The 27,949-nt window shown below is 37.4% G+C and overlaps 1 protein-coding gene across 3 annotated transcripts in view; it reads right to left on the bottom strand.

Annotated features, from left to right (window-relative positions):
- The window catches only part of LOC100117164 (protein DDI1 homolog 2), a 361,675-nt gene extending 356,610 nt beyond the window's left edge, over nt 1-5,065 (bottom strand). Inside the window, exon 1 of one of the 3 annotated variants that reach the window (XM_031921524.2) lies at nt 4,611-5,065. The gene's annotated coding sequence lies outside the window, so the exon portion shown is untranslated. The remainder of the gene's footprint in view (nt 1-4,610) is intronic. The other 2 variants (XM_032601403.1, XM_032601404.1) reach the window with 2 other exon arrangements.
- Between the last annotated feature and the right edge of the window lie 22,884 nt (nt 5,066-27,949).

Genomic DNA, 27,949 nt, shown 5'->3' with positions numbered 1-27,949 from the left:
CGAGTTAGAGATGCTAGCCGTTATATAATCGATCAAGAAATTCCGAATCTACTTACTGCATAATGAATTTAAAATAGTGACAGATTGTACTACATTTGAACTGGCGCTAAAAAAGGACGAACTTGCGCCGGAATTAGCCAGGCGGACTATGTTATTAGCACAGTTCAAATATAAGACGGAACATCGTGCAGGAGTCCGGATGAAACACGTGGATACTTTAAGCCGAGTATCGAGTGTACTTGTAATAAGAGACGGAATACTGGCAAGATTGAAGAGAGTACAACATCAAGACGACCACTGTCGAGCAATTACGAGAATTTTAGAGAAAGAAGCATTCGAAGACTATGCCATAGAGAACGGGCTAATTTATAAAGGAGAAGAAGGCCAGCGACGATTATTTGTGCCGAAAGGACTGCAAACAGAGATAATATGCAAAGTGCAACATTTGCGCAATACCACCACAGCAGAAGTAATCCAGAAGCTGACTATCGTGAGAGAGACATTTGGCAATACGAAGAGATTCATTACAGATAGAGGGACGGCATATACATCCGACAAATTTAAGCAGTATTGCGAGGAGCAAGTCGTACAACACCTGACGATCGCCACCGGAGTGCCAAGAGGCAACGGCCAAGTCGAGCGCATAAACAGCGTAATAAAGTCGGCAATAACTAAACTAGCTGAAGGCGATGCTGTTAAATGGTACAAGCATGTCGCTAGAGTCCAACAAGCCCTTAACAGCACGTAACCTTGAATTATAGAATTGTAATAGCTATAGAGTATGAATAATTGACTTAAGTTCGATAATTGTAAGACTGAACGAATGTAAATGATTACTTATGAGTCCTATTGTCTGAGGGCAGACAAATTGTCAGGACGGCCGAATGTAGGAGGGATAGATGCGTGTGTGAGAGAGAGAGAGAGAGAGAGAGAGAGAGAGAGAGAGAGAGAGAGAGAGGGCGCCTGCATGCGAGGGACGGTTGTGAGCATGAGGATTAGAGCGCGCGACGGATTAAAACCATAAAGCGAACGGTCCGAGCGAAAGGTTTTATGAGTGAGAGCCGAGCGAACGTTTTATAGGTTTATGGCATGAATGACGGTCTGAGAGAGCCTGTTCGAAATCATGATGTACACGTGGAGAAAATGTGAGGCCCGGCTGAGGCCGAGAGCGAACGATGCGCGAGTGGAAGGGGCAGGTATAGCCGTGGTGCTGACCGGCAACCCCGAGGAGCGTTAGATCTAAGTCTGCCACCGAAGAGTGAAGACGATGTAACCGTTATACTTATAATATATTTTACTAAACTATAAGACTCTGTGACTTGTTTGCACCTTCACCCCGCCTATTCCTACATGTGTATCTCACAAATGTATGTATATAGTGGCAAAGGGTCCACTAAAAGATGAATAATGTGAAAACCTTATTCGTATCGCCGGTGTATCCGGGAGTATGAATATAGTTACAAGGTGTTGACTCTATTTTAATCCACCACAGATAATTACAATTTGCATGATTCGCATGCCAAACAAAAGGTGTTCCGATATTTGATAACAGGACAAGCTTTTGTTAAACGTTTAACATTATAGATACTGTAAATGCGTCAAAACTACCGGCTCTTTTATAGTCATTCAATGATTAGAACACTACATAGTTTACTTTTAAGTCAAATAAAAATACTAAAAACCTTATACTTTCTTTCTTTTTTCTTATACAAAATTTTCCACTATTCAAGCACCATGTATAGCTTTCAGGTACAATATATTCTACATAATTTATATGATTTCATGTGATTAACATTATTTATTATTGCAGATGCAGTGCTTGTAAGATGAAGGTTATATGTATCTATAATCATGCATTCAGTGTATAGATGCTGGTTATTGTTTGAAAATTAATATAAAAGTAATTTTTTTCTAGTTTTAATTTTACTCCAATTTTCTTTTAGATGAAACAAATAAAATTAAAATGGAAATTGCAAAAAGTTGCAGCAAGGATTCAAGAAGGTTTTCAAGAGGGTTTAAACCTTATTAAATGAGAAGGTTTAATAATAGGGGTTAATTTATAAAATGAATTGGTTAAAGTACACTCTAAACCTGAAGTTGAAAATAAGGAAGTGAAAAGATTAAAACCTCCATTTCAAACTTTATAAGTATTAAAAAGTAAATGGTATCCTCACAGAGAATTAATTGATGGATTTTAATCTTTAGGCAAATCAATTTTACAGATTTACACTTAATTGTAATGCTATCACTTTTTAATATTCCAGATTTTCAACTTTAGGTTTAGAGTGTATAGCATAGTTTACTGGGACCTCTGAGCCTTTCTTCAATCTGAGTTATTTCGATTCTTATTTAGTTTAAATTTTTCTAGTTCAGTAAAATATACTCGAATTTTAGAAGTAGTTTGTGCTGATTATTATTTAAAAAAATATAGATTGTTATCAAGTTATGTGTACCAAAAATCATTTTTTGGACTATGCCTTAGGTTAAGTCATTAAAAAAGTGTATTTGTCATCGTGAAAAGTTGTATTTACAAAATATCTACAACTTTTTTTTTACAGTAAAAAACTGATCTACTGCTGTAAAACAATGATTTTGGGCTTTTAACTTGAATAATAAGCATTTTCACATTTAGGTGTCAATAGAAAAAATTTTTATTTTTTTAAAGATCTACAACTTTTCCCTTTAACATTTTTTTGTAGAATGCTTAGAATTCGAGTTAGAGAAAAAAAAAACATTTTTAGCGACTTTTGGAGGTGGCCGCATTTTGCTTATAGGTGCGGGATTAGGCTGGAAATAGGACCATACGGTTCTGGTGGTGAGGGGAGTTTGCACACAAATTTTTAGCCTGATCGACTAAAGTCTCTCAGAGATAATCGTGTAACACCAAAATTTTTCTTTAAAAACATACGCAAAAATTGAACAAATTGTGCCCGCATTTCAAAAAAAACGTAGACGATCAGGATGAAAAAAAATTAGTTTTTAGGTTTCTGCAAGGGGAGACTCCCCAAAATTTCAGCCCAATCAGTCAGAAATTGCATGAGATATCGCATCTCACACATTTATCAATGACAAAACTATAAGGCACTTCCGTACCGCGGTCGTGCCTAAAAAGGAAATATAATAAAAATAAAATATATATATACTTAAATTTAATCAATAGCTAACACTTGAATATTAAATTAAAATAATAAATATTATTACTAGTATAATAATGTACGCAATTTATCCTGCTGGCTGCCATGCTCCCACGCGCACCACAAAACATGGCTTATATTACCACATTAATATACTTTTTCATTTAATATTTTTTAACTTATAAATTTAAAATTATCTTAATATTATATTCAACTTAAATTAAAAACTTTAATGTTATTAACTTAAATTTTTATATTAGTTTACAATGAAATTTATAGTATTAACTAATAAATAGACAGAACTGACATAGTAACTTTGATAAATGCACCATAATATGGCAACAGAAGCCGTGTTAAGTATATTAGAAAATCGAGTTAAAACAATCACAATGTCATATATCTGTTGTATGACTCTAACAACCAATCGAAACCCCCCCAAGTTTTACTTAATAAAATTCCAGAATCCAACATTCTATATAAGGAACAATATTTCTATATTCTCTGCTGATTCAACCAAAAAAGCAGATCATTGGCTTCATGCAGATGTTTATCATTTTCTTAAGGTCTTAAACAGTTGCCTATATATGTCATAATACTGCTTAAAATAATAAAATATCTCTTTTATTGAGGTTCCTGTGTTTCTGCATGTACTACTTCTAATGGTAACACCGATTAGTTCATTTTTAAATTCTGCCATAGAGGGTGCAATCGCGACATTATATAAGGAAAACAAAAAGTTCCATAAAAAAAATTACTTCTTACTTTCTAAAATCAGTTATTTTTAAGTTTCTCTTAAATAATTATGTGGTAAGTTAATATAGCTATGATTTTAATCTCTTTTAATGTCAAATATTAAAATGAATATCTAGTGATTATAAAATCATCCTACTGAAAAGCACCAGATGATATACAGCTAATAATGGTTTTAAAACAGCCACTGGAACATTGGGTGATAATCACCCTAATATTTTTATCAAAACTGATAATTATAAATATGAGTTTATATTAAATAAAATATTAATGATTATCAGCTGACTTTCGGGTGTTGATCATAAAAAAAATCCAATCCAAAACAATCCAAAGTTAAATTTAACATTTAATTTCACATAAATGCATATTTATAGTTATCAGCTTTAATACAAATATTAACGTGATTATCATCCGATGTTCAGCTGCTGTTTTGGCTTGATTCTCAAGTGATAATAAGCTAATAATCAGTTGAATATCATCTAACCTTTTTCTGTAGAGATTATATTATACACATCATAAAGTTCAGCTAAATTATGTATAAAAATCTATAAAATGTGTTTTTTGCCGTTTTTGTAAAATTTTAACTGTAGTCACTTTAAAAATGGATTCTCACAATAAATAGTATATATTTCTAAAATATAATTAAACTATTTTTAGCTATTTGTTATACATTTATTAACGAATTTAATATTATAATTAATGATAATAAAAACAAAATATATTCACCTTGATTTAAAGAACAGTCACTTTTATCTGTATCAATAATAAGTAGATTATATTAATAATTTTTCTTCTCTTATAGGTTATTGGCTTCAGGACATGGACCCAACATTAAACATTAATTGTTAATGATCATCTTTCTTAATCATCACCATCATCACCATCATCATCATCACCATCATTATCATCATCAGCAGTAGCATCATCATCATCATAACGTAAATAATGACAAAACAACTATTTTTTTCTTCTTCGGCCTATTATAAATTATTCTAGATGCCGCAGCGATGGGCATCGAGAGTTTCGTCGTGGGTGCTCATCGGCAAGTTCAGAGCGCCAAAGTGATTGCAGTGTTCGGCAGCTAACTTCACGCCGTAGAAATTTGTCCAAATCAAACTCGTTCCGCTCGTTTGAACGTTTCCGCGCGTTACAACAACTGCTTCAAATTCTTGCGATGCTAATTGTTCTGTTATGGAAATAATTAATTAATTTATGCATTTTATAAATTATTTGATAAATATAGATATATATATATACCTCCACCGGGGGTAGCCACCTTGTCGAGGGCCCGCTTTTTAGGGCCTGGTGTGGGGACTCGTCCTGCGAGTCTTCGTGGTCGCTTCGGCTCCGGTGACGGGAGCGTGACGTCCTGAACCCGGGTCGTCCTGGTGTGACGGCGAAATTGGGCTGATGCGGGATATCGCCTCTCGGGCTCAAGAGTAGTCTCCCTCGCAGGATCCCCGTAAAACGGGCACTGCTGTCAGGCCTCTCCCCTGACCGAGGTCGGGCCTCGGGGTTCCCGAGGGCGACCTATGGACTGGCCGGAAGCTAAGGGAAGCCCCCATTGCGTTCGGGAGGAGGCGCAATGGGTATTTCATCCAACCCCTAATCCCAAGGTGTGAGCCATCGTGCTGAGGGGACTAGTTGGCCGCTGGGGTACTAGTCGGTCGCAATCGATGCCTAGGCGAAACCTGGCCAAATCTCCGAGTATCTAGCCTTACTGCCATATGTGGGGCTCTGTGGTGGCTGACCTTTACTTCCCCAGCTACTTCTGGGACATTTTATGGAACCTTACACAAAAAATTTAGATGAGGGAGGAAGGGAGAGTGAAGTTGAAGGCTACAGGGCGGCACCGCCTAGTCAGCTGGAGGTGGAGCACCCCAGCGCGAAACCGGAGGGGAAGAGTGTCAAGGGCAACACTGCCTATAATACTCTGACCCGATGGATTACTGGGGCAGCTATGAGCTAGCATCAGTAAAAACCTGAATAGTGACCCCGCTGGGGCCTCAACTGCTGGGGACTCTTCGCAGAACCCAACAGAGGTCGGGCAGGTCAGCATGGGGGTGGGCCTGCAACAACCGCCGGCAGGGGCGAATACGCGCACTGCTGGTGTTTCCGACACGGATCTTGCCGGGGGGGGGGGGGGGGGGCTCACAGAACAGAATTACTCAGGCGGATCTAGTAACCGACGGGCTTCGATCTCTGAAGTTGCGAACGAATTTCGGGAGCAAAACGGAGAAAAGAGGCCCAGAGGCGAAAACGGGAGAGGGAGGCGGAGGCTCCTGGAGCAAGGGATGCTACGTGTCCCCTCCTCTCTCCCTAAGAACCTGACGGCCGGGTCAGCGGGCGAGGACGGGAGAGCTCCGGGCGTTAAGCGGCGCAAGGACGCCGACTCGACTCCGCCGGCGAATCAGACCGCCAGAAAACCACCCAACGTGGAGCCTGAAATCATGGCTGCCAGGATGGTGGACCCCCTCACGAGGGCGATCGTGTGCGAGGGATATCCTGACGAGGAGCTGACGCATCAGGTGTTGGCATTCGTCAGCGAGGCGGTCCAGACAGAGATTGATAGGATCCCCAATGGACCATGGCCCGAGTTCAATGACTCCTTCGTGAAAATGGGGTCCATCGTCGTGGTAGCCAGCAACACCTTTTCGAGGGACTGGCTGGAGGAGATAATCCCCTGGCTAAGACCTTGGGAGGGCGCAAAGCTCCTCATGGTTGGGGTGTCGGAGCTCAAGAAGCCTCGAAGGGCCACTCTCCGCGTGCCTGGAAACAGGCATGAACCGGGAGTGGTTCTGAGCCGACTGAGTCACAGGCATCCGGACCTGTTGATTAGTAGGTGGAGGGTGCTGAGTACCGAAAGCAGGGAAGGGCCAGACTGTGGAACCTTTCTGGTGCTCAGCATACCCGAAAACTCGGTAAGGCTGCTCCGGCAGCGCAATTTTCAACTGCACTGGGGCCTGGGCCGGATTACGATCAGGGTTGATGAGGGTCCCCGGGGGCAGCGCAAATAGAGCAACACTGTCCCGTCCTAATCACCATGGCTGGCGACGAGATAGTGTTTACACAAATAAACTTGCATCATAGCAAAGGCGCCTCAGCCGCACTGGTCAGGCGCATGGCTAAGATGCACACATATGCCTAATACAAGAACCTTGGCTAGTCGCGGAGAGGATCAGGGGTCTGGGGGGTGCTGGTCGGATCTATAGAGACCCCACGTGCAGCGTTCCCAGGGCGTGCATACTTGTTAAAGGTTTTGATGCTCTGCTGCTGCCGGCTCGGTGCAGCAGGGACCGCACGGCAATAAAGATCAAACTCCCTGTAGGAGGGGACTTTGAGAGGGAGGTTGTGGTGGCCTCTGGCTACTTCCCATACGACTCTCAGGAAAAGCCCCCACCAAGGGAGATACAAGATCTTGTTGAACACTGCAGACAGCGAAGCATTCCTCTTATACTGGGATGCGACGCTAATGCTCATCACATAGTTTGGGGCAGTTCGGATACTAACGGAAGGGGCGATGCACTGCTGCAGTATCTGGTAACGACGAGTCTGTGTATTTTGAACAGGGGCAGAGAACCTACCTTCTACAATTCGGTTAGAAGTGAGGTGATTGACCTAACTCTGTGTACAGTTGGAATGGGCATTTGAGCTAGGTGAGACAGTAAACATCTCTTTCCAGAGAAGCTGTCCCTGGACCATCCCAAAGGGAATATGGGGTACCCCATAGTGGAACCGGGAGCTAGAGGATCTGCGACGTGAAGCGGGGAGGACCTTTAACAGGGCCAAGAATACTCGCAATAGTGTCGATTGGCGGATTCACAGAGAAGCCCAGAGGCTATATAAAAACCGCATGAACGCGATCAGAATCAAGGGATGGAAGGGCTACTGCGAGGCTATCGAGAGATATCCTGACGCGGCCAGACTCCTCCGGATACTCGCGAAAAATCCTGAGGTATGGCTTGAAGCAATCAGACTGCCTACAGGAGAATACACAACCTCGGAAGAGGAGTGTTTAAAACTACTTCTAGAAGCCAACTTCCCGGGCTTTCGGCTCTCCCATGAGATGGGGGATGAGTGCTCGGGTAGAAATAGGCAACAGAGGGCGCCATGGGATCTGGCGGTGAAGATCGTCACACCGGAAAAGGTCAAGTGGACCATAAGGAACTTTCAACCCTTCAAGGCGCCGGGCATCGGCGGAATCTATCCGGCATTCCTTCAAGAGGGGCTGCCCTGCCGGAAAAGGTCGATAGAAGTCGATTAGATCACTTATCGACTTGAATAGTGAATCTTAATTCCACTTTTTGCATTAGAACCTGATAAAACGTGATAAAATACGATAAAAATCGATATAAGTCGATAAAACTTAATATGAAAAATTACAATAGAAATTGATAGAATTTCAAGAAGATCATGGTCTATCGATTTCAATTGTAATTTTTCGTATTGAGTTTTATCGACTTCTATCGTTTTTTATCGTATTTTATCACGTTTTATCAAGTTCTAATGCAAAAAGTGAAATTAAGATTCACTATTCAAGTTAATTAAAATCTTATCGACTGAAATGGTGAATTCTAATCGACTTTAATCGATTTCTATTCACTTTTTCCAGCAGGGTGGAGGAACTGGTTGGCCCCTTAGTAAAGCTCTTCAGAGCAAGTGTAGCTTTGGCTCATGTACCTGAAATATGGAAAACAGCCAAGGTTGTGTTTATTCCTAAGACAGGGAAGTCAAGTCACACCACTGTCAAGGATTATAGACCTATAAGTCTTAACTCCTTTGTGTTTAAGACACTAGAAAGATTGGTGGATAGATTTATTCAAGACGATATCCTAACCGTACTTCCTCTTCACCCTAACCAGCATGCGTATAGGGCGGGATTCTCTACAGGGACTGCCTTACATTCGGCGCATTGAAGAGCAGCTGGAAAGGGGGAAGGTAATGGTGGGAGTATTTCTAGACATAGAGGGAGCGTTTAACTGCACCTCTAGCAGTTGTCAAAGAGGCAGGGCTACATGGGATGCCTGGACCATTAATAAAATGGCTTCAGGGCATGCTTACACGCAGGACTGTGATCTCGAGTCTCGGAACCGTAACGGTCTCCGGCAAGGTCAGTAAGGGATGCGCGCAGGGCGGGGTGGTGTCGCCCACCATTTGGTGCCTGGTGGCAAATGGGCTACTGGAAGCGCTGAATGGGTGGGGCTGCTATGCTCAAGCCTACGCGGACGATTTCCTGATACTAATAAAAGGAAGTGAAATTGGCGCAGCCATGGACGCCATGTAGAGCTTGCATTAAGGAAAGTGGAGAGATGGGACAATTGACAGATAACTTGTGCAAGTAAGCGAGAAGGAAGATTTTTAAATCTAAAACGCCTAAACGTTTTTGATTTTAATTTTAACCCCTTTTCATTTACAATTTTTATCGGTAAGTACAGTTTATATTATTTTTAGTAACGTATGATAATATAGTTCATTCACTTATTTGAATTTCTGAGCGACTGCTGCTATTGGTTTAATGTATATGCGTACAACAAACTATGAAATTTGATTGTAGAGAGGACAAATTTTTTATTTCATGTATTTATGGACAAGGACAAAATAAGTCAAACCTATTTACGCAACAGTATATTGATTATAAACAAATTTAACTTTGAATATCGGTTTCAAACAGAAAACTGTTATATCGGTTAGTTATATTTTTAGATAAATTTTTCGTTTATATTCCTGCTTTATCGACTCTAACTTCGGTTACACTTTTTGTCGAAATGGCTACTAAAAATGAATTTTTCTTTTGGGACCCGTATTCTGAGAGTCTAATGAAGGGCGGACAGCTATTTTGATCTCATTTCTTGCCAAAAACTTGATTTATCGCTTAATGCAAATACGCAAACCAGTATTTTGATTAATTTTCATACTAATAGGGGTCTCCACCGTAATGTTAAATGTCGAATTCACATAAACATACATAGCAGAGTTACATTTCCTGAAAATAAACGTTTTTTGGAAAAAAACGAGACTATTCATGATTGAACGCACTCGGATTTCTGCCTTTCGCAATTTCATGAATATACTTTGAAAATTTTTAAAAATGTTTACGCTAGAACCGAAGAAAAACATTTATAATGTCACAGATACAGATGTATCAGTTAAATATATGTGTATATACATTAAGCATATGTGAGAATTACATAAATTGTAATAATTGTGATAATCGCCTACATTTTGCACACTTTAGTAATAAACAGAATTATACCAGGTAGTTCACGAAACTTTTACAATAATGAATTGCCTCTACTGGGTGTACCGAGGCATGTAAATTGTAAAATCTAAATTTTGCATTTGAAATATGTAAGTAAAAAGTACTTCTTGATCTACAGCGTAAATTTCTACACAATATAATTTTCATATCCCGTACATATTGACGCATATTTTTATCAACGTATGCACGTACACTACATACAATCGTGCTTGCTTAAAATTACATCGATATAAATGCACGTGCAATATTTTTATAATCTGCATGAAATTGCATAGAAATATTTTTACAGGGACCACTTACTTTTTATAAAAAAGTTATACAGAGTTTTGTTTACTACAATAGTCTTTTTTATAATAGCTACATATTAGTATAATAATGGGGAATAGAAAATGCTACATGGGAAAATGATCCCGAATTAGCTTCCTGGATTTCTAAATGTGTAAATAGCAATGATGCCCTTTGTAAGTTTTGTGGTGTTGAATTAATTCCGCATAAAGGTACTCTGCAGCGTCATTCTACATCCAAAAGTCGTCAAAAAAATGCCAAAGCGCAAATCGCCTTTGAAGTATCTTTATTAACAAAGAAAGTCACAACACACAATAACGATGAGAGTACAGAGGATGTGTCTTTGCTCAATCATCCTAAAGAAACCGCACCGACTGACGAAAGAGCAGAGGACGAAAATTTAATCAAGAATGTGATTCACCAAAATGACAATGCACAAATTAATAAAGAACATTCTTATACTAAACATCATGCAAAAGCCCCATCAAGCATTCATAATATCGAAGAATATGATACAAATAAGAAAAGTAAAGGTATCAAACGAAAATATTTTTAAAAATGGGAAACTGATGAGTATTATGCTCATCATGTTGTACCCGGAGATGAACAACATAAAGTAAAGGGCATCGATTGTGATATACACATGACAGCAACGACGCAAGTTGTAGATAGATATATGGAAAGTGAACAACATTTATTCAACGTAGGAGAGATAAAGTCAACGTCTAAGTTTGATGAGGAAGCTGCAATTGCCGAAATAAGGCTTGCAGCTATGGTAGTTGATCGTGATGTGTCATTTAGTTTTATTCAAAATTGTGTAGACGTTTTAAAAAATATTTTTCCTGATTCGGAAATCTTAAGAAAAGTTTCTTTGGATAGAAAGAAATGCGGCATGATTGTACATAATGTAATAGCCCCTGCTCAGAAACGATTAACTGAAATCCTAAAAGATACTGAAGATACAAAAATTGTTAAATTTAATCCAACTGTCTTTTTCTCATTATATTAAAGTAAAATAAGCCTGTATGCAAAGTCTCAAATCTCTACCTATCATAGATCCAGAGATATGAGAAAAAATGTAATATTCAATATCAGCGCAACCCCAACTTTTTGTCAAACTTCATGTTTTTAGGACTTGCTGATATATTTCAAGGACTTGAAGTACTAACTTCTTTTTTATTGTTAATTAAGTTAGAAAGAATAAAAGATATCACTTAAAATGCAAAATTTCAGCTCTCCGTAGAACTCACTTTTGAACAAAGGTTAACTATATGTAGATCATCAGTTCTTTCTGCAGCATCAACTATAACCACCATTTCTATTTTCCATGTTCAGCCGTGTCATAATTAAGTATTCAAAAACAAAATATAATTACCTCTCTGATCAAGTAAAAACTGTTTATCAGATTCGTCTTCCATCTTCTTCAAAGCATCTGCGCAAGCAATGTCAAATAATTTGTTTATGCTTTCTTTATATGTTTGTTCATTTTTTATTTGAGTGTCTGATCTACGTGAAGCATTTCTTTGTATTTTTCTCCATCTTTCATATTCAGCCTCCAGTTTAATGATACATTTTTTATCTTCTTGCCTAGGAATTCGAGCTTTCTTCCAAATAATGATACACTCTTCAATGGTTAACTTCGCACTATCACGTACAGACTTTGAAACTCTTCGTAGGTTATAGAATAAAGCAGCTAGTACTTGTTTTATCGTTGGTAGATTATTAGTTGCAACTATTTGATTAGTACAATATCCAATGTGATTGACTCTTTCGCGTAAATTATAAGCCATTGTTGAAAAACTAAATAAAATTGTTCATGCGGAGCAATATATCTCGAAATTAAAAAGTACCTGTTGAAATAAATTGAGCCGTGGTTAAATAGGAAAATAAGTTTAATATAAATATTCTTATGTTTACATGAGCTATATGCTCGCCGTGCAGTGCTGATTGCTCTGAGTCCGATGATAGAGAGAACGTACAGTGTTTATTGTTTATCGTTGTATAATATAATATGTATACATTCAATACTACCATTTTGTATTCACGTTACTTCGTGTCAGCTGATCCCTTCGCTGATCCGAAAATGCTTTAGGCCGCGGTCTCATCGATGGAACGAAAATCCGGAATAAGAATTCTGGAACGACAACAGCCACTCACAGCCATTCCGGTTTACCCTTCCGGTTTTTGAATACAGCCCGTATCCGATACAAAAGAATTTTTCAGATATGTATAACTATACTTTTTATGTATAAAAAAATTGACCTCGTATTAGTAACATTGTAACAAACCCATTTTTTGGTCACTTTACCGTGATTTTCGACATTTTTGACGATTTTGGCTTATATCTTGTTTTCTCAATTGAATCAGCAGAAGCCAATTGCACCATTTGTTTAATGAGCTCAAAATACATAAAAATGTACGTTTTTGAAAAAAACTTATCACTGATTATAATCCTTAAAAGTCCATTTTTACACGTTTTTTTGCGATTTTTCGAGTTTTTCAACGATTTTGGCTTATAACTTTTTTATTTCACTATTACGGCGAAAACTAATAGCACCATTCGATTCAGCGGTTCAAAATACATGAGCAAATATACTTCCAAAGTTAAAATTCCAAAATTTTCACAGGTTTTCAGAACGATAAACGTTTTGACCCTTTTTTAACATGTAAATCCCATAAGAAACTTCGGGTGCTTTGAGGCACGTGAAAAATCGATGCTATGGGTTCAAAACCTATATGCGCATGGTTTTTGAGGTATATAGAAGCTATATTTGCCCGGCCCAAGTGAAAAATAAAATAAAAAATAATTAAGGTCCACCCTAATAGACTTGTTATCTGCAATTTATACCTATATATCAGGAAGTTCGAAGAGAATGCACAATTGGATTGTTCTGCAAGAAGACTTACATATAACACCACTAATAATTTTACGACACAGAACAGTACGCTGGCTATCATTATATCAATGTATCTTGCGCATAATGCGCAGATATACAACTTTAATAATATTTTTCAAAAGAGAATGTGCAGAAAATATTAAAAATAAACCTTCTTCGAGTGATAAGTCACCTGAAGGTATTCTAACGATGTTGGAAGATCCTCTGATGCTTTGTTATTTATTATTTTTAGAAGCTATGTTGGCAAGGTTGACGAGAGCAAATGAATTTTCGCAGAGTTCTAAAGCGATAGTTCCTGTTAAAAATAATAAAATGTATGAGATATACATAGAATTTCTCAAGATGTATATGAAGGAAGAGTACATAAATAATAATGAAATAGCAAATATTGACCCTGATAATTATAATGAATTTAAAAACACCAATGATGTATACATAGGAGACAAAACACAAAATTACATAAATAGCATTCCTGAAGGATCTGAAATGTATCAACAAGTCATGGAATTTGAAGAAGAATTTCGGAAAATGTGCCGAAAATTTTTAATAGAATGTTGTACGCAAATCAAAGAAAGATGCGATTTGAAGGAAAACAAACATTTTTTTCATCCTGAAAATGAGCGGAGTAAAGCGTTTCACGAAAAAAATCGTATCTCGATTCATCTTTTGCAGATCATCCGCATATGAAACTATGTAGCGACGAAAAATTTAAAAATGCTATAAATGATCAATGGTCACATATAGTTACATATGATTTTCCCGAAGAAATCAGTACTAAATTGCATGCTGCGAAATATGCTGATGATTTTTGGTTTATCATTAAAAAATTTAGCCTAACTGATAGCAATGAACATATTTTTGAAAATTTGGCAGATTATGCTCTAAATATTTTTTGTATTCCACTTTCAAACGCAACTCCCGAAAGAGTTTGGAGTAAATTAAAAAATTTTAAAACCAAGAATCGTAGTAGATTAAGCTTTCCAATGTTGCGTGCCGTATTGTTGTCAGCTCAATACGTCAAAGATAAAGGTGGCCCCATCATTTTTCGCCCAACTCCCGAAATGGTAGAATCAATGAAAAGCCAGTCATTTAATCCCCGCAATCCAATAATGCCAAAGAAAAAACAAAATATTCTTAAGACAAAATATGGGGATATTGAATTGAGTGAGAATGTTAGATTAAGATGTCGCGCGGAAGAATTAATGTTCCATAAGAAGTACTTATATATGGAGGAAAATATTGAAGAGAACAAATCAAATAACTTTGTTAATTTTGTAGAAAAGTTTACTGAATCAACAACAAATTTGTTACATGATTTCGATGCTGACATTGAACATTATGATAATGATGCCTTTAATATCAACAACAATGCCATCGAACGTTCCATTGACATTGATTTATTTAAAAATAAATTAGAAGGCAGTGAGTTGTCAATGTCATGCAAAAAATAAAAATTAGATAGCATATTGGCACATACAGATAACAATATTATGTTCAGTGACAATGATTCAATAGTTAATAATTTTAATAATTGCAACCCTACAGATTCTATTAATACATCTAATATACCTATGAAAATCTTTGAAGCAGATCTTTCTATGGAAATTATGGCTAATGGTTGGCAGTTTGGCATGACATAGGCACAGTTTGGCACAGTTTGGCACAGTTTAGCATGATTTCGGCACAGTTTTGCACAGTTTGGCACAAATCAACACATTTTAGTATTCGGTATAAAATTTTGTTGAAATAAAATTATTGGAAAATAAAAATTTTGGAGCTCACAACCAGAGTTTTGGTGTTATCATCCGGATGGTAACACCTATCTAGGCCTTCATTATGTGAATTTTATGCATTTTAATAATTCTCAACAACTTCCCTAATGAAAAAAAAATCTGTGCCAAACTATGCCAAAACTGTTCCGAACTATGCCATTGTGTGCCAATATTGTGTCAATCTGTTCCAATATTGTGCTAGTCTGTACCAAACTGTGCCGGATAGTGCGATAAAATTTGCACACAATTTTATTAATTTTCAGTATGACAAATTGTGCCAAACTGTGCCATGAGTATGTCAAATGTTCAAAATGTTCATGTTTTGGCTCAGTTGTGCTACAATTTTGACATAAATTGGCACAGTTTGGCACAGTTTTGGCACGGTTTTGGCACAGTTTGGCACAGAATTTTTTTCCACTAGGGTAGGTCATGATGTAAAATCATAATACAAATCAAGGAAATAAAAATTTGATAGGGCAAGCGGTGCTTTTTGACAAGTTACAGCAATCGAAAGTTTCAGTTGTATGCTATCAGTATATCTATATATACGCGCAGTGTTTCTCACTTTACTAAGTTTTGAGAATATTTGATGCTCTAAACACTTTCTATCAATATTTTGATATACAAAACTAAAAATTCTAGAGTTTTCACACTGAATAACACTGCATAATATTTAAAAAAATTAATTTTCTAATGCAACCTCGAATTGAGCACCACTGAGCCAAGTGAACTACCTTAACATTACGACGCTACAAACTCAGTTTTTCATTAGCAAACTTTATTCAAAAAGTTCTATGTAATAGAAAAACAGTGTTTTTTGAGACGACATCCCCTTAAATATCAGCACAATTAATATGTTAATCGCGAGCGAAGTGAGCGTTCTTTGCTAGTTTTATTTGTTAAAATACTATAATTCACCGATGTTACCGCTTAAATGATAAACAACAGGAAAGTATTTATATAAACTCAACCTACGCAGTCTTCTGAACGTTTAGTCTGCTTTTGATACTGCAATATTGCGAGTGAATAACTATAAAAGTATATTCCAGACAATTACAATAATCAAAATAATGGGATTCACCGATGTTACCGCTTCTAGAGGTCAGAGCAGAATGAGCACTGGAACCAATATTTCACACTATTAATAGATATTTTTGAGCATGCGCAGGCATCTTTGATAAACAACAGGAAAGTATGTATACAAGTTCAACAAGCGCAGCTTTCTAAACGTTTAGTCTGCTTCTAATACTGAAATAATTTGAGTTAATGATAATAAAAGAAAATGCTCTAAAATTTTATTGATTGAAATACTATGATTTAACTATCTCATCGCTTCGAAAGGTTATAGAGCAGAATGAGCACAGAAACCAATTGTTTATGGTTTTCATACATATTTTCTCGCATAAGCTGACGTCATTGATAAAAAACAAGAAAATATTGATACTAATATATTTCGAGTGAATTTAGTACATTCCAGTAAGGATGTGCGAGACCGAAAAAGTCTCTGGATTCCTCGTCCCGTCTCCAGAAGAAAAAGTCAGGTCTCTACTTTGAGATCCCGTCTCGCCCGAGGATCTCGAAATTTTTTGGGAATTCCGAAAATCGTCGAGATTCTCGAGTCCAGTCAAGACTCTCGATCCAGCTTTAGATACTCGAAAAATTTCGGGATTCTCGAAAAAACTCGGGATTCTCGATAGCTCTTAATTTTAAATTTAAAATTTTTAATAAACTAAACTAATTTTTATAAAAAATTCTTATTGATGGTAGTGTGATGTCGCCGATTTATTTATTTTGATGATTTTGCGAATGCGAGTAACTATAATTAATTCATAAAAAATAATAGACTACATAAGTAGACAGTTTCTTGTATACTTATTTTAAATCTCGCGTCCAAATGTATACTGTACTCACAACCTGACTCTATAGAAATTTGCTATGGCACGCCGACTTATCTATCCGGCCCTTATCCACCGGTGAGCAATGTATGAATGTGTAGATGTATGGATTCCTAACCTCAAAAAGTGTATATTAAAAAAATATATGATACGATAAAAAAAACGCGCGGAGCGCGTCTAAACTTGCTAGTGTAGGTAAATTACAAATTTCGGCATACTCATCCGGCCCGGATCTTTACCTTTATTATTATAAATTAAATTAAAATTTGTATCTAACTTTCAGATAATTATATCGATTTTTGAGTTTTGAGAGTTCAGTTTTATCTGATAAAGTTATCGAAAAAATTAAGTTATTCAAAAAAGTAAATTGTTTAATATGTACTTTTAAGATAATAAAATTACCTATCTTTTTACCACGGAATATTTATATTATCGTTCGTCGTTGTTTTATAATAATAAGACCATAAAGCGCAATTGAAAAACTAAATGTCGAACCTTTCCAAAAATCAAGATGATTTTTGAAGATCTAATTCAAAACCATACACCACTTTAATTTTGATTCATATTGTGCGGCAGATCCGTAGAAAAACACCGAAAACTGAAAAAAGTCGTTTTTCTATGAAATTCAATAACTGGAGTAAAAGGGCAATAATTAAGTTCAAATTTTGGATTTAGTTGGCATTATACAGTACAACGGGCCATTTCTTCGGGCTGTTTACAAAACCTGTTAGTTTCGAAGATATTAAGGTTCAAAAATTTATTTTTTCACTCTGTATACTCTGTTTAACTGAAAATTGCATGATTTCTATCTCCACTTTTATAAAATGAATTTTAATCTACCTAGAAAGAGAGAGAGAGAGAGAGAGAGAGAGAGAGAGAGAGAGAGAGAGAGAGAGAGAGAGAAAGAGAATTATAAGTGATTTTATTGATTCGATCCCGAGAAATAGATCAAATACTGAAAAAAACACGCTTTTCTGGGTTGCACGATAACTGAAATTTTTTCCCACTTGTCCGCTTTTGTGCAGCACGTGTTAAATAATTTTATCTATTAAACAGAAAAGTAAAAAGACTTGTTGTAATTATGTATGGAGTTAAAATAATTTTGATATCAAAGCAATGAATTATGTTGAAGGAAGCTACATACTAAAGAATTAGCAGCGATTTTTTAATTATAAAGTGAAATTATTATTCTTTTATTGAAGTTCTAGATGTTAAGAAAATTGATTCCCTGGTTGCGCTGCTCTGGCATGTATCATTCACCACGTTAATAACATGCTAAATATTTTATCTATCTATAAGTAACCATGAAATATTCAAAAAAGACGTCATCCTCCCCGTATAATATTATGAGAAAAAAAAAATCACGAATTTTTTCGTTAATCCCGAAATTTTTCGAGAGTCTCGAGCTGGACTAAGAGTCTTGACTGGACTCGAGAATCTCGACAATTTTCAGGATTCTCGAAAAAGTTCAGGATTGTCGGGCGAGACAACTCGATTCATCTCAAGCCTGGTCTCGCACATCCTTACATTCCAGACAATCTTAATGTTTAAAATATTTAAGATTTACTGATTTTTTATGGACTAAAATTAAGAAGATTATTAATTTATTTCCTATAGTTCGACTTACCTATTTTTAATTATGAAAAAATTTTCATCGATGGTGTCTCGTAAAAGGTTGTGATGCCCGATATTCTTGCAATTTATATTATAAGAAAAAAGTCGAAAATTATGTTCTCTAATCTTCCAACGTTATTATGTTGTTACCCGACTTTCACGACGAGGACGTGTTGCGGTAAGGTATATTTTTCGAAAGTCATGTTTTTTTATTTTATTTTAATAATTTTTAACGCATCTATTTATTAAAATGCTGCTGCTGTTTTATGTAATTCCATATTATGGTATTTAGCGCATGCATTTATCTTGAAATGCTGCAGCCGTTTCACAAAATTTACTTTGAAGTGTTCAAGCGCATTCATTTATTAAAATGCTGCACCTGTTGTATACAATTTTTATTATGGTTTTCAGCGCATGCATTAATTTTAATATACTGCAGCTGTTTGACAAAATTTCATTTTAAGTGTTTCAGCTTATTCATTTATTAAAATGCTGCAGCTGTTCTATGAAATTTTCTATTGCGGTTTTTGCAGATAAATACAATTTGCAGTTTATATTTACAGCAATGTTAAATGCAAAGTATACTTGAACACAATTCCTTAAATCTATATGGATTCCATATGGATTTGTATCGATTCCATGTGGACATTCTACATGGATTATACATATTGATATCCATCAAGTCTTTTGAAAAGTTCATAAAGTTTTAAAAATTACTTATGCGCCTGTTATATATAAGTTATCTGACCATTAATGGGAGTACCATCCGGATGATAACACCAAAACTGGGGCTATGAGCTCTAAAAGCTTGATTCTTTGTTTTTGTAGTATTGGAATTTATAATTACAGATAATTTGATACTGTTAGAATATTGTAAAATTATATTTTGAAACTTATTAAGGGGACAAATATATCTCTAATTCTCAAAAATGTTTTGTTTTGCTTTATTTTAATATAGGTGTTTGCTTGAAATTTTATACTATTAGAGCCGACTAATAGTAGCTAAACAAGTCGGGTTCTGACTCACCCCATTACTCGACTTTCTCATATACATACACGCGATCTCACCACTACAACTACACGTTATACATAGGTTCTCATGGGCATGCAGTTCCAAGCTTTAAGTGTGTGTGTGTGTGTAGTGACGTCATCAGCACACCTGTCTCAGTCGGTAAGGAATTTTACCAGGTGTGCAGCGCGAAGACAGCAATGAGGGGGGTACTCCTGACACCGAGCATGAGGAGGTCTTCCTTTCTGGCTTCCCCCACCATTCGACTCTTCGACTCACCTGTGCAAGTGAGAGAGCAAAACTGCGCCTCCCCACCCCTATGTAAGCTCATGCGAGCAGCAACGGTGCATGCAGGAGACTACGGCAGCTAACTCCTGGCAACGAGCATTGTCCAGGAAGCTGCGCTAGGTCGAGCCGTAACGCGAGCAGTGACGGTGCATGCAGCAGACTCTGGCAGCTTACTCCTGGCAACGAGCATTGTCCAGGAGGCTGCTCAAGGCCAAACCCCAACATCGGGAGCTCTTTCTCGCACCACTGCGGCAGAATATTACGCATTAGAATATTCTAGCGTACTGGCGCGGAGCATGCGGATCAAGTTACAGCGCGAGCGTGTTTATCTATACGCACTGCTGTTTTGCGTATTATCGAGAGCTCTCCCTTACATGCTGCACGTTTTAGCGGAGATACGTCAGCGGCCAGTGCATGCTTGCTGCATTTTACAGCGTCGATGCGCAGCTTTTTAATGCTGGATTAAAAAGTGTTTACAGGGTGCAGGCTTCGGGCAGCATACTCCCTGCTATCTGCAGGAGGCTGCTCATGGTCATTATCAAGAGGTAGAAAATTCTCGAACCGGGTAACTTTTTAATGCTGTATGTTTATACGCGGGGTGGCTTCGGGCGGCGCACTCCAGGCAGCATACTCCCTGCTATCTGTAGGAGGCTGCTCAAGGTGAATATCAAGAGTTAGAAAATTCTCGAACACACGGCAGCATTCGATGCAGCTAGCCGAGCGCGGATCAAGTTTCATCTATTGTTCCGCGAGCGACGCACTTTCACATGGCAAATGCGTATTATCGAAAGCTCTCTCTCTCTCTCTCTCTCTCTCTCTCTCTCTCTCTCTCTCTCTCTCTCTCTCTCGCTCGATCGCTCGCTGCGTTTTGTGAATGCCACCGAGGTACATGCATGGGTTAGCTTCGGGTGGCATACTCTTTGCTGTCGAGCATCTTTATCGTTATAATATGCTCGACTGCAAAGTGCGACGAGAGCTGTGCGACGGTGGTGATGCGTCAGCGGCTGTTGCAGGGCGGCTTTGGACGGCATACTCCCCTGCTGTCTCCAGGAGGCTGCTCTCTACCTCGTATGACTTAAAAAGAGAAAGTTCTCGGCTTTGCGCATGTAATATGTATCAAATGACATCTTTTCGTCTGAATCATTGTGCGTAAAATGCACGTTTAATAACGTTATAACTGCGTATACTGGAACTTTTTTACATGCATTGTTTTATCTTACGAATTAGCATGATTTACTATCAACTGTAGAAAATCCGCTAGCTGTAAACGGTTTTAAGAATGTCAAATAAAGTAACTAAGAAAGTACGTGTCAAGTTTCAAAGTCGCAGTTTGATTGAAATTTAATATTTGTTATTAGCTTTTAAGAATTTCGTAGTATGCATAGGGATCAGGAAGCAAGGATTAAGAATAATCATAGTCACATGTAAAACTTTTTTTTTTTTATTGTTCGAAATAACTAAATTATATCTTATTCATTACACCTCCAAAACACTGCATGTATATTTTTTTTATTTTGCATTCTGAGCACGATTGCTTGAAAAAATGTTCAGCTTTTATCTTGCTCATTCTTGCAGGTAAAAAAGTGCCGATACTCCAGTTGAACGAAGACTCTATCCCCATACTTTGTCTTAATTTCTCTCATACTGGTGATCTGATATTTTTTCTCTAGCTCAAGACTCGCTAGTTTCTTTGTCGGTAGGAAATGTTTGCGTCCGAGACGATTTATCTCATTAAAATCCATTTGCGACGTTCAAGTAACGGTGTATGATCTATGAGTACTGACTGAAGCTGATGTATTTGCTAATCTTTTATAAAGCAAAGATGATTCACACATAGCTAAAACCTCTTATAACCTTGTTTTTCAGGCATTGAGTATGTGTTTGTAGAAAATTTGTGAGAAGTATTTGTTTTTTGTTTTATCCTTTTTGTTCTTGCAATCCGGGAGTGAAATATATCCTGCACTGCTTTTAGTTTGACCCATTTTTGATGAGCATCAAAACGTAAATGACAGAAAAGCCCAATGTGCTCTATATTTACATCCTGTTGTTCACAGTAAGAGGGGTTAACTCATTGAATTTCTTCATAAGATCTGGCACAATAATTTTACCCGTTCTTTCAATCCTTAATTTGAAACGCTCTCGATCTCGGGCTGCTTGTTCTCACTCTCCACAACGTGCATTTTTGTGCATATGCCCATGTACACATTAACTGAACTGTTGGCTTTTCTTGAAAACGCACCCGCTTTTCCATGTTGCTATTTATTGTTGTTGTTAGCATTCAGTTTACATTGTACACAATCTCTTTTTAAAGGTGGGACTCCACTCTCAATGGAATTGTGTTTTAGGCAGCGTAAGCACTCTAAAATTTCAGAGTCTAGCTTTAAATGTTCTGGCAGCTTATCCCAAGCTTGCTCAATGCTATTAGCAGCAAATATTATGAGAAATTCTCGCGGTAAATATGTTATATCGTTCGGAGTCATAAAAGAAAGATGCTCTGTGCAATAAAATTGTCTAATTGACCACTCCAGCGATGGCGTATTATCGTGATAAAATTGTTTCAGTAACAATACATTTCTGCGCGCACAGTTTGCCTTAAATGCAAATTCATGATGTGGGCAGAGTGACTCCAAAATATCATATTGCAGCCTTTGTAATGAGGGAAAGCCCATTTCACCCATATTGACTACGTGAAAATTGAATTTCTCGAGCCATTGCTTCTTCTCGGCTCCTTCGACATACACAACACTCGCGTTATGTAGAACAGTTTTTAACACATTTTTGAGCTTTTCGTAGACCACATCTCCGGAACTCCAAGATAGTCCATGATAATTACGTTCCAGCCAGAGATTTTCAGATTTGTACTTGGCTGTGAGTCTGCGCCAAGGTGTGGGCGGCTTAAAAAAAAACACCAATGTCTTGAGGTACGAATTAAGTGGAACTATGGCAAGTTCCTTGACGACAAATTTGTTTACAGGCTTTCTGAATCCTTGCACATCGAGCACGTATTCCATCGTGACTGACTGCCTACCACAAGCTGCTGCTGCTCATTTTATATGATTTTCTCCCACCAGCCTTTACACAATTTTTTTACATCCCGACTCATATGATTGTATTCGACTATGCGATCGTGTAGGATCAGACAGTATGCAGAGGTGCCAGCTGAAATATTTGCTCTAACCTCAAATTCGAGACGTATATCCACTGAAGCTTGTTTCAGTGACTCATTTTGCTTCGAACAATCAATGACAAAAAGAGGAGCATACTCAGATAGTCGTTCTTATTCGGCATTGCGATGATGTTACAATGATCAAATCGACTGGCACTAGCCGTTCTTCGTCCTTTGCGATTTATCTGAAAGCCGAGAATAACGAAGCGAGGCTTCTCCAGCTGATTAGCAGTCTTTACAATCCATACGTGTTTCGATGTACTGGGCAGTAAGGAATATTTATACAGCCCCCAGCTACGAAAACTTATGGTGACAGGTCTATCCTTTTCCAGGTAATTGAGCAATTTAATTTTATGTTTATCCGAGAGCAGCACATATGGGATTAGCCATTCAATTTTAGTGATTTTAAATTGGTAATCCTCGTAAACATTTTGTCTAGCCGCGGCTACTTGCGTCTGCACAACATAATTCACATCCGAATTTGATCTTGTGAGAATGAGCTCGTGAGAATGACCATTTTTAATCACTGAGCTCTGACTGGGGCTAAATGATACGAATCGTTTCATGATACTTGTCAAACCCACATTCTTGCATCGACCAATCTCTATAGCGTTGAGCTCGTAACGAATTTCTTCAAATAGATGACATATGGCGTTGTTTACAAACGCTGTGCCCGTGAAGGCAGTGCCATCTGCTTTTTGCAATTTTCCGCATATGTGTAATGAACTGCGCGAAGGCAGTACACATAGATCTTGATGTTGTATACCTATGCAAATTTCATCGCTGTTGTTGAAATTTGACAAAGTATAGTGCTGATGCGCATGAATCTCGTAATACGCAACAGATTCGTCAAATACGACAGGTGACTGTATGCTTAGTACCTCTTCCATTTCGCTGAAAGCAGCACAATAGAATGCAGCTTATTTTTTTCCAAGAACTACTTTTGGATCCAGGATTCTTAGGAACTGTATGTTTTGACGTTTTAGCGCTTTGAGCACTCGTCGACGACTGATTGCTTGACGACATGGTAAGTTAGTATTATAGCCTTTACCTACACTATAAACTAGCTGCCGACTGACACTTCGACGTTGGAGGCAAAAAATTGTGTAACGTAGTAGAATCTCAGCAGCCAAACGATGCAGTGAATTCAGCAGTCCTTCAACGTTTAATTCATACGGAGATCCGCAGTGTTTACGAGATTACAAGTGACCTGAGACAATTAATTGATGCTGTAGAATTAGCTATACAAATCGTTAAAGATGAGAATGCGGAAAAACTGAGAAAAATAGATTTGGCTATTAGAGAATTATATGAGATTCTGCTCAAAAATTCTCTGAATAATAATGACACATCAAAAAGCTAGACTAGTGAAGGAACTTCATAAGCCCGCTCGGCGTAATTATGAGCGTCGAAGGTTCATAATGCGTGGCTTGGATAAGACATGGCAAGCTGATCTGGTGGAGATGCAGCCATATGCACAAGAGAACAAAGGCTACAAATACCTGCTGACGGTTATCGATGTCTTCTCAAAGTACGCTTGGGCCGTACCTTTAAAGCAGAAAACTGGAAACGAAGTTGCAGCAGCAATGAAGTCTGTTCTAGATCAGGGTCGTGTGCCAGAAAACTTGCATACCGATCGAGGTAAAGAATTTTACTCCTTGTTTGAAAGCCTTATGAGAAAATACGGCATCAATCTCTACTCAACATACAGCAATCTTAAAGCTTCCATCTGTGAGCGTTTTAACCGTACGCTCAAGAACAAAATGTGGATGCAATTTAGTTTAAGAGGCACGTATAAATGGCTTGATATCTTACCTGATTTACTGACGGAGTACAATAATAGCAAACATCGCAAAATTGGGATGAAGCCTAAAGATGTCAGCAAGGAGAATGAAGCTATACTCCTCAAACGTTTTTCTCGCCAAGAAGGTAGAAAAAAATCTAAATTTAAGGTTGGAGATAAGGTGCGGGTGAGCAAAATGAAACAAGTATTTGAGAAGGATTATACACCTAACTGGTCAACAGAGATTTTCACCATTAGTCAAGTTGTACCAACATACCCAGTGCAATCTTAAAAGCTAAAGGACTATTAAGATCAACCCATCGCTAGTGGTTTCTATGAGCAAGAACTCCTAAAATCTAAATAGCCATATTTATCTCGTGGAGAAAGTATTGAAAAAGCGTGGGAATCAGTTACATGTAAAATGGTTAGGATTTGATGATTCGCACAATAATTGAATCAATAAATCAAATTTGTAATGGCTATATGAAAATAAATTTATTTTACAATGTTCATAACATTTCTTTATACATCATCCTTTAGTATTTGGTAATGCCCCCAAGGAAGCATGTCCGTTTTTCCTGGAATTAAATATCGCTGGTCATCGTAGGGGCTTAATGCTAGCTTCGTTTGCCTAACAGTTTGCACTCTATGAGCTTTTGATTTTATGATACACTGCTGTCTATGCTGCGTGGAATAATCTGTTAAACATTCAACATAATCGTCAAAAGTAATTGTCTTATCAACAACACTGCTTTTCACACCTTTAACCATTTTTATGCGATCTTCTCCGTTTATGCGCACACTATACATTTTGCTGCGAAGTCCTACAAATTCAGTCATAATTTGTCCACAGTACTCGTCTTTCATTAGACCGACAATCTTCTTGTTGACACGAGGCATTCCAAAAATATGTTTCAATGGATAATCTGAAGTATCGAAGTTCTGAATATCTCGTTTGATGTAAGCGTAAATATCTTCACAGCCAATTTCATAGAGCAAACTGTCAGTATCTGTGTAGAGCAGTTTACACTTTTTACCAAACTCACGTTTCATATAATCATAATGGAAGTAGTACATTAGAGTTTTCGATAAATCCAATACACAGAGTCCCACATAAATTGGCTTGTTCATTAAAACTTCAGTCTGTTTGAGTTCAAAGAGTGCGAGATTCTCATCAAGGATAGTACGACTATCAAATTCTGGTCTAGAAATGAGAGCTTCTGCACCATATCTACTTTCCTAGTATTTCACCAGCTTGACATGTACTCTCTTCCACACATTCTCCATTGTCTTCCCAAACACAGCATTATTCATTAATTTTTAGAGATTGTTCTCAAAATCATTTTTAGCCTCTTGTCTCATCTTGCTGTTCAAATCTACATATGCTTTGAGCCAAGGGCTTTGCTTAAATCGTAAAATTCTAAATTTTTGAGAGCCTGTTTCAAATTTCTGTAGTGGAGAATATAGCGTAACTTTATGTCTACAGTTGTCAATAGTTTATCAGATTTCAAGCCTGGGTGGCTTTTTGTGCTCCGGGCAGAACAGTAAGTCTTTATGAAGATCGTGCAAGTGTTGTGGATATTCCAAACCAACTTCGAGAATGTAGCCAAATTCAGAATCATCTGCCACATTAAAATCGGTGTTTTCATCAACCCATTGAAAATCTGCATAAGGTAATGGTTATTGAAGAGCCCATCCATAAAGGTTGTTGGCGTCGAAATACATAAGGTATTTCGATTCTTGTTCCGGATCATAATCAGCCATATACTTGTTATTTGCGCGAGCGTAGCGATTAGAGCACTGACTCACGCCACCTCTTATACCACGCTCAATAAACATCACTTAATCAATATCAGTTAGCAATTCAAGCCGAATGTTTGTATACTTTAGCATGGCATCCCACGTTAATCTAGGTGTTGTGTAGTAATGTGCAGGATCCAGGCCATACGCTGAAAGACAAGTGTTGCGAAAATTCTCAAAAACTTCAGCTAACAGCAATACATCAGTTTTCAAATATAAATCAGAATATTCTCCTAAATTTGAAATGTTGAATGCTTGCCAAATATTTTTTGCATGCTCATAATCTTCATCGGAAATTTTACTAGCATGCAAGCTACTGTAAAATTTATTTATCGATGGAATTTCCGTTTCTGAAAGTTTTTCCTCGCAATCCAAGTATTCATATGGAAAAACACCTTTTTTTTACGCAAATTAAATTTTTCATCTGTTAATGGGAAATATTGCTGATCTTGACTAAATTGTTGCTTGAGAATATTCAATTCCTGAAGATATGATGATAGCTTATCTAATGATGCTGCCATGAAACGAAAAGAATCGATAAATCTGAGCTTGATATCGCAGCCATCAATATGTTTGGTGAAGGAAATAAAGCGCTCTTTATTTAATGGTAAAAGGTCTATTCTTCCTGGAAAAGTGCTGACAATGTCTCGGACGAGAAAGTGTGAGTCATAGCCCGTGAAATTATGAAATAATAATTGGGATGATGTGCGAGTCTTGATAGTTTAAGTTGCATTTTTCATGTGCCACACCTCGATATCTAAAACAAAAATATAAGTATTTTTTACAGTGAAATATGTAAAAGTCAGTATTTTTTATAGTATGTCAAAATATATTTTACCTGCCCGTCAAATGACAATGATCACTTACTCGTTTGCTATCATTAAACGGGTTTTCACAAATGTGGCATACTGTTGCTAGTTGGAAAGCATGCTGCTGATCCCATGTTAGTGCTTGCATGGGCACAACATTTTTTTAAAACTCATTAACTCTATGGTTTCATGACTCTATGGATTCATGACTCTATGGATTAGCTATGGTCTCAAGTTCTTTCATAAACCATTTCGCAGGCTCACTACCTCTGCAGCTGTGATAACTCGATAATGAGTCATCATAACTAAATTTAAATAATAGCCAATACTAAATGCTTCATGCTCTTGGTATGCAAGGCTGTTGTTACCAACTATAGGTTTAAGAAAACTTTCAAAATCTGCATAAATTACGAACAGAACTTTTTCTTTATAACGAAAATTTTTAAATGCGAGGGATCTGTGATATAATTTAGATAATTTTATGTAGC

The sequence above is a fragment of the Nasonia vitripennis genome (genome assembly GCF_009193385.2).
Source record: "Nasonia vitripennis strain AsymCx chromosome 1 unlocalized genomic scaffold, Nvit_psr_1.1 chr1_random0012, whole genome shotgun sequence".
Lineage (NCBI taxonomy): Eukaryota > Metazoa > Arthropoda > Insecta > Hymenoptera > Pteromalidae > Nasonia > Nasonia vitripennis.
Note: the sequence above shows the minus strand (reverse complement) of the source record. Positions and strands in the feature narration are given on the sequence as shown.